The sequence below is a fragment of the Miniopterus natalensis genome, chromosome 20, assembly GCF_054644295.1.
Source record: "Miniopterus natalensis isolate mMinNat1 chromosome 20, mMinNat1.hap1, whole genome shotgun sequence".
Taxonomy (NCBI): domain Eukaryota; kingdom Metazoa; phylum Chordata; class Mammalia; order Chiroptera; family Miniopteridae; genus Miniopterus; species Miniopterus natalensis.
The window spans coordinates 23,185,561-23,193,252 of NC_142100.1; positions in this window are offsets into that span (position 1 = coordinate 23,185,561).

Here is a 7,692-nt window from a genome sequence, read left to right on the forward strand (position 1 = left end):
GGGAGGCAGAAGATACACGTTCCTCCCTCACATTGATGTGTCTCTCTCTCTAAAAAAATCAATTAAAAAAACCATTTACTTTTTTAAAAAAAAAAAAAAAGATCACTTGGAGCTATTGCTCAGCCCTCCGGGGTACTCACAATCTCATGGGTAAGTCGTGCGTAGCAGCGATAAAAGAAAACAAATATTTTCTCCCTTTTGAGTCAAAAGAGGCTTCGACAAGAACAGGAAGGCGACATGAGACCCCTCGCCCTGCAGCTTCTTCCTCGGGGGTCTGGCTTCAGCGGATCCCCGATTCCCTGCAAGTGTCTGCGGGGTTTGCCGACGGTGCGCAGATACGCGCTTTTCTAGGGAGACGGCCCACGGTTTTCATCAAACTCTCAGAGACAACGGACGGTCTGCCCCCCTCCCCACTGAGTTTGTTAAAGACGAAGATGCCTTGGTCAGGGAACTTGAGAAACGAATTCCTTGGCCCCCTTCCCCGTGGATCGGTACAGAGGATGGACACCTCTGGCTTCAGGTCCATGTTGTGAATCAGTCCTTTCTGGGTACATATTAAAAATGCTCATTCCAGGTCCCCGCCCAAAGCTCCTGGGTCAGAATTCCTTCGTGGGGATCCTGAGGATCTGAATTTTAACATTAGTGACTCTCATTTAAACTGTAATCTTTAAACCCCTCGTGATTAAATTGGCGCTTTTCTAAATCAGGGGTCTGCTGACTTTTTCTGCAAAGGTCCAGCTAGATAATATTGTAGGGCCGCGTGGACCACGCAGCCTGCAATACGACCGCTCAGCCACTCGGCCGGGATCGCAGCAGAGAGCACGCAGGCGTGACTGTTCCAACAAGATTTCGCTCATAGGCACCGAAGTTTACCTTTCATGTCATTTCCACATGTCACGCAATACTATTCTTGTTCGTAAGGACCCTTCTCAGCGCATAGGCCACAAGAAAACAGGCAGCGGGCCGCTTTGGGCCCACGGGCTGTAATTTGTCATTCCTCCCTGAGTCTAAAGAATCCGCACGTTGAGGATGGAATTAGCTCTTTTCTGATAACATTCCAAAGGAATGATCACATCTCTGGGGCGAGCATTATGTGCCGGCATCTCAAGAATAACTGACTTGTGGGCATTTCTAAGATGTTTTGGGCTGAACCGTGCCCTCCTCAAGCTCATCTGTTGAAGCTCTCAACCCCAGGACCTTAGAACATGACTGTTTTTGGAGACAAGGCCCTTAAAGAGGCAATTAAGTTAAAACGAGGTCGTGACCCCGTGGGCAAGGGAGACCAGTTCCCTTCTCTAGGTGGGCGGACAGAGAATTGGAAGGGCAAGACCGATGCCCAAACTCACACAGGTAAGAAGTCGATGAGAATCCCAGAGCCATTCGTCTAATCTGCATCTCTGTGTGTCATCTATGGCGTGTCCCCCTAGGACCCATGTGTTCTTCATAGAAAACGTGAAACAATGGAAAGCTTTGGGCCGAAGAAACCTGTTGACGGGAACAGATGTTGTACGTTGGAGTCCGGAGACGGCCATGGGCTGAGTACTTGAGCCTCAGTTTTCATCGCTGTGAAACGGGTATGTTGGACCAGTGGAATGGCCGAGGCCCTTGGCGACAATATCACAGTAAGCGTCAAGGGCAAGTGTCTCGTTCGCTTCACTTGGCTTCTTCTAGAAGATTCCTTATGTTTGGTGCCCAGCTCTTGTCTCAACAATGGAGCCACCGCGTCTAACTGGCTGAAGGCCATGAGGTTTCCGAGACAGAAAGGAAGGCACACATTCAGAGGAACCCCATAACCTCATCTGCTCTTTCCTCTCGACTCCAAAAACACCCCCGTTCCATTTCCTCTCGGGCGCAGAGTTCCTTTTACGAGCTCAGAAGGGACTGCAGATGTCCCCTCCCTGGACAGGAATGCCAGGCTCCGCTTTGTTGTTGAAAGTGGGGATTGGCGCCCGCGCACGGGGGTGTCCTTGGCAGGGGGTTTAATGAGTTTTCCGTCTCCAGGGTGGTGGGTGCTTCCTCCGTTCCACACCCTCTCTGTCCCAGGCTGGGACCCCGTGCCCTGCTGCCAGGCGGCCAGAGAACAATCCATCCTTTCTGGAAGGGACTTCAGTTAACAGAAGCGGGGAGGAAATGCCCTGGAGCAGGGGGGGGCGGATCCTGCGGACACTGGGAAGGCCTCCCGAGCTGGCTTTACAATGTGGAGCCCTCCAATAGGGGCCTTGTTTGCCGGCCCTTGTCTGAGAGTCAGGAGAGAGGCTGGCTGGGCGGAAATGGGGTGAGAATGCAGGGCCATTGTCCTCGCTGGGGAGGCTCAAGTGGGCCCCCTGGGAGCACCCCGCCCCCAGGAGGCTCTTGACGACCACTTCAGACAGACCCCCACCTTCAGGGGTGAACAGAGGTAAGTGGGTGAAGCTCGCACACTCCACCCCCTGGGCTCCAGGGGGTCAGGATTCGGGGTTTGGGCTGAGAATCCAGAAGCTTCCACACTGTTCACTCTTTGTAAAAAATGTCAGCTTTGTTTGGGGACGGTCCCCCTGCCACCCCCTGAAATCTGAAGACATGCGGCGGTTCAACAAGGGAGCACACTCGGAAATGACAAATGGCTGGCGTTAGGGACAACTCTCGTGTTCTGAACAGAAGTGGTTCAGTAAGCTGTTCAAAGTGCAATCTGTAGTTTTAGGGGGGCACAGAACCCCAATATCCTCACCCCGCTCCCCTTGAGCCAGCCTAACTGCATCGGCGAAGGCAGGACCCCTTGGCTGAGGGAGGCGGCTTAGGGTACAGTCTCCGGGGGTGAAGGCTGATTCGGGGTGCGGTGGAAGCAAAAGTCTTCCTCTATTTATGTGTAAGACACAGATACACACACGGTTCATACATGAAGACACGCAGTATCTAATATCGCAGTATCTGTGATGTCCACGTTTCATGGGGCAGAGCCATTAGGGAAAAAGCGCCTAGAAAGCCTCCTTAAGGGGTGCGCTAATGAAAAGTTTGAGGAACACTGGCTTAGAGGACACAGGTTCAGTCAGAGGGTCTGCGTTCAAAACCCCGCCTCTGAGCTTTCGAGCTGTGTGTTCCTGGGCCAGTCACTTAACCTCTCTGAGCTCAGTGTTTTTGCAGGTGGAGGCTGTGCATGTAAAGCCTAAGTGGCTCGGACAGCACCTGGGCCTCTGCTTGTCGCTGTCATCACGAGGGATTCGGAGACTCGGCCTCGTCACTTTCCCTCCTCAGGAGCTGGCCTGGGGGATGCTGCTGCTGGACCCACTAACCCTGACCCCCAGGAGCTCCGCTGTCACCCCAGGAGCTCCATTCTCAGGCCTCAGCCGCAGCTGCGACAGGGGGACCACTGGTGGACTCAGGGCTTCGCATCAGGCACGTTGAGGCCCGGGGGCCTCAGGGATTAAGAACAAGGGCCTCGGGCTCCCGCTCTGAGCTCCCTTCTCGCTTTTCGACACCCAGGGGAGGAGCCGAAGTCGAAATCACACTTTCTCTCCACCTTCCAACAACGTAGCTGCTCCTAATTAAAACGTAATTAGGGCTCATTGGGTTTCTCTGTGTTGCTTTCGGTGTTTTTTAAACCTAAAGCTGAAAGAAGATTTACTAAAACCATGCACCAACAAGAACTTCACGGGAGCCTGGGATATTTTATTTTTAATAAAAATGCTCTTGTTTTGTCACGAAATTTATGTCTTTACCCTATTAAAAACCTTTTTCCAAACCCATGCCCGCAATGCCCCTGCCCCCCCCATCAATTTACTATTTGCCAGGCTGGGCCCAGCGCCTCGTCTCTGGCCCACGCCTCCAGACATCCCTAAGAGATATTTTATTTGCAAATTAAATCACAATGTGTTTCTTTTAATTTTTTGCTCCATAAGCTCTGGTGATGTTTCCCTGGCAGGTTCGCTCCTAGATCCGTCCCTCCGTGATAAATCCTAGGAGGCGGAGGGCAGGTGAGCGAGGCGAGCGTATTTTTAAGGTTTACTGCGCCTTTCACCAAACTGACCCCCGGGTCTCCCCCAGGAGAGGCCCGAGGCGGCCTTTCTCCTGCCCTCCCTTCTCCCTACCGAGCTGGGGAGCGCTGGAGGCTCCCCCGGATCCCGGTCCCCCTGCTGGGAACGGGCTTAATTAGGGCTGATGATCGCCTGTCTTTGGGAGGACAGCAGAAGCGGGTCTGAGGCCCAGCCCAGGAGGGAGATGCTTCCTCCATTTCTTAGAAAAACAAAGATAGGAGACCCCGGAGCCGAGTCCCAGCCGGGCCCCGCCTAGACCTACTCACATCTTCACGGGCCGCCTTGTGTCCTCAGGGACTTTCAGAGGCGAAGCCAAACCTCTCTTTATTCCTTCCTCTCCTTGTCTCCCGGGGTCTCCAAGCACCTCGAGGTCTCAGGATCCCAGGGACGGACCCATGAAATACTGAGCTAAAGGTCTTCTAGAGGCATGGCCTGGGGGAGACATGGGATCTAGGAGACGAGGGCCTTTTAAAGTACATGTTTTGAAAAATCTGGAATATAGGCCAATATAAGGAGAGTTGAAACCCTAGCCACGGGTTTCAACAATGACCGTAACTTTGGACAAGTTACGGGGTCCCTCGCCCCACGTCTTAAGATTCACCCACATTGCATAATAAATGCAATTTTATGTAGCTAAACGAGTTGATTTGGCAAGGTGACGTAAAGTTACAATTTGTCGACATTGAAGCATTCGTTCATTTTAATTTGGCAAGTCTCCCCCCACACACACACACATCCCTTGGGGTGGTCCGAGGAAAGGTGCCCATTGTCCCCAGGGGCTAGGCCGGCTCTGTTCTAGATCTGCCAAATGACACCTGGGTCAATAAAAAGAGCCATTAGCTAATTGAAAACCTGTATGACAACGGGGCTTTAGGTCGGGGGCCCTGGAGGAGGAATCTCAAAGATTCAGTCCCAACTTTCCCTTCCGATGGGAAAAAAAAAATATCCAAGAACATGCTCTACGTCACGGGTGACGCTAAAGTCCTTGCCACCAACATTTCATAAACGGGCGACAGTCTCCCCACATCATAGCGCTAGCGGGTGTTACTACTCTCCCTATAGTTTTGCTTGTTTTATGGATTTCACAGAGAGGAAGGGAGAGGGAGAGAGAGAAACATCAGTAACGAGCCCCATTGATCGGCCGCCTCCTGCACGCCCCCTGCTGGGGATCGAGCCCCCAACCCCGGGCCTGTGCCCTGACCGGGAATCGAACCGTGTGACCTCCTGGTTCATAGGCCGACGCTCACCCGCTGAGCCCCGCCAGCCAGGCCTGGCTGTTTTTATTAACGCGTCCGTGTTATTTTTACTGCTCAACACAGGCTTAGAGAGTTGAAGTCACTCCCCTCAAGTGGAGGCACCTGCTGGAGCCTGAATTCAACCCCTGGTCTCACCCGTTAGGTCACAAGCTCTCGGTGACCTCTGCGGTGACCAGCCCAGCCCTGCGCTCAGAATTTTGTCTCCACGTGCAGATAAAACTATCGTTCATTCCATCTTCTGGGAATTTCAGTTCCCGATTGTAAAACAAGAATTGTAGTCAAGGCTCGCCCCGGTGATATGTGAGAAAATCCTCAATCAGCAGCAGAGTCTCCCTTCGCTGCGAGTTGTTTCCCTCTCTCTGTTGCTGTTTCACCAGGAAGGTCAGAAAACACAGGCACAGAGAGGTTAGGTAACTTGTCCTGGATCACACAGCTAGTAAGGAGTGAAGTCCGAGGAACTGGGTAGTGAGTTAATAGTCTCTGGCCACCTGGCTGGGCCATCTGGTCCGCCTCCCACCTTAGGGCCCATCAAAGAATTTGGCCTTTGATGTGTTAATCCCGTTTGTTTGCGTGCGGATCCGACAAGGAGAGTGCTATTTGTTTATGTAGTTCCTGACTCCACAAGGCCTCTGGAGAGGAGAGAGATTAGCTGTTTAATTCCATGGTTGGGTTAGTTATTGTCCTCCAAGGTCAAGGCCCTCGAGCTCCCCCGGCCGGTTTAATGACCTCGGACAGTACAGTCAGCTCCCAGCTGGGATCAGTTTCTTCATCTCTAAAATGGGTACTTTCTTCCCAGAGGGGGCTGCACCGGTACCAAGGGTGATGCCATCTCCCTGGCTGTGGACCCCTGTCCCCTCCCTGTCTATCCATCCGGCACCCCAAGCTCAAGTCCATGGCCCAGAAACTCCATCCCCGCTTCCCTTCCCCCACCCCACGCCCTCCTTAGCAACTAACCTCCTTAGCAACTTGCCTCCCCTCATCCCCAGGAGCAAATCCACCGCCCTGGACATTAAAGGCAACGACACTCCCCGGGTGAGACGTCTTTAATGAAGATTAAGTGACTCAGAATAAATGCATCTTTACCAGCCATTATTTTGGGGGTTGTTGAGCAGAGCCAGAGGCACATTCACCTGGTCACAGAGCTCAGCCGTCCTCCCTGACAACTTCCAAAGCACCTCCGACCGCACAGCAGCAGTTAAGTCCAGCGGGGAAAACTTTCTGGGTGCCCAGAGGGAAACCGCGGGGCGGTGGTGGTGCTGGTGGCGCTGAACTTGCCACCAAAAAGTCAGATGCCAAAAGAGGCCACCAGATGGCTCCCCCGAGAGGCCGCCGGCTTGAACCAAGTCCCGGGCCCGCTCGGCAATACTTGTCCTTTCCCGGAGAAAAGCATCCTCTTGGGAATCCTGGAGTCCCCTGAGCCTCCCCATGTCTCTGAACCTCAGGACTTGGAGATTCTCAAACGATACCCCCGTCCCCTTTCTTTGTTTCCCTCTGTTTGTCCCTGGACGTGCGTTTTCCCGGGCACTGCCGTCTGTCTGTCTGACTCCGGCTGCTCCTCGAGTTTGCAGTGGGTGGGGGTGGAGAGGCCTCCGGACAACCCATCCTGCCCCTCACCAACATTTCGGAGCCTAAATCAAGACAGAATCCGAGAACCCAGACCTCAAATGCGAGTTAAGCCGCCCCGCTGGCGACGAGCCCCAACCGGCTCCGCTCTGGGTGTTTCCAGCTGATAACCAGCAACCGGCCCAGAGCGAAGTGGCGGAAGGGGTGACCGCGACCAGGCACCGGGCATTTTCCAGAACCTTCCAGCTTCCTGACGCTTTCACAACAGCCTGCTAGGGCTGGCCGGCAACAGGCCCCTTCGAGGAGAGGAGCACACCGGGGTTCAGGGTGGCTAAGAAACACATCCGGGCTGCCTAAGTGGTGGCCGCCACCCAGAACTTGCCCCGTGTCCCGTGGGTTCCGACTTTTGGCCTTCAGTTCTCTGTGCGACCACCTCCCCCCGAAACTGTCCTATATTTTTAAACCTGCTGTTGGAAACCGGGATTTTTAGGCAAAGGCCTGTTCACCTTTTCATGGTCCCGAAGTAAACAGGCCCTGAGCTGTTTGTGGTGACACGGATGCGGGGACTGTGGTCTTCCCCGGGCTCTTAGACGCCGACGCAGATGCAGAGGGTCGGAGGGACCGGGAGGTTTGGAAGATGAGGTCCCCGTGGTCCACGTGCGTCGAGGTCGGCTCGCCGCCGGACAGACTCAAGTTCGGGACCACCGAGGAGTGGTTGGCCCCGGGAAACAGGGGCGCGCATTTCCCGTCCACGCTGCCACGAACATATTCGACAAGAAGCACCTCTCGATTTTTTCTTAAGCAAAAATGCAGTCAGTTTGGTCACAACCCAAAGTTCAACGAATGAGCTGTGGGTTCAGTGC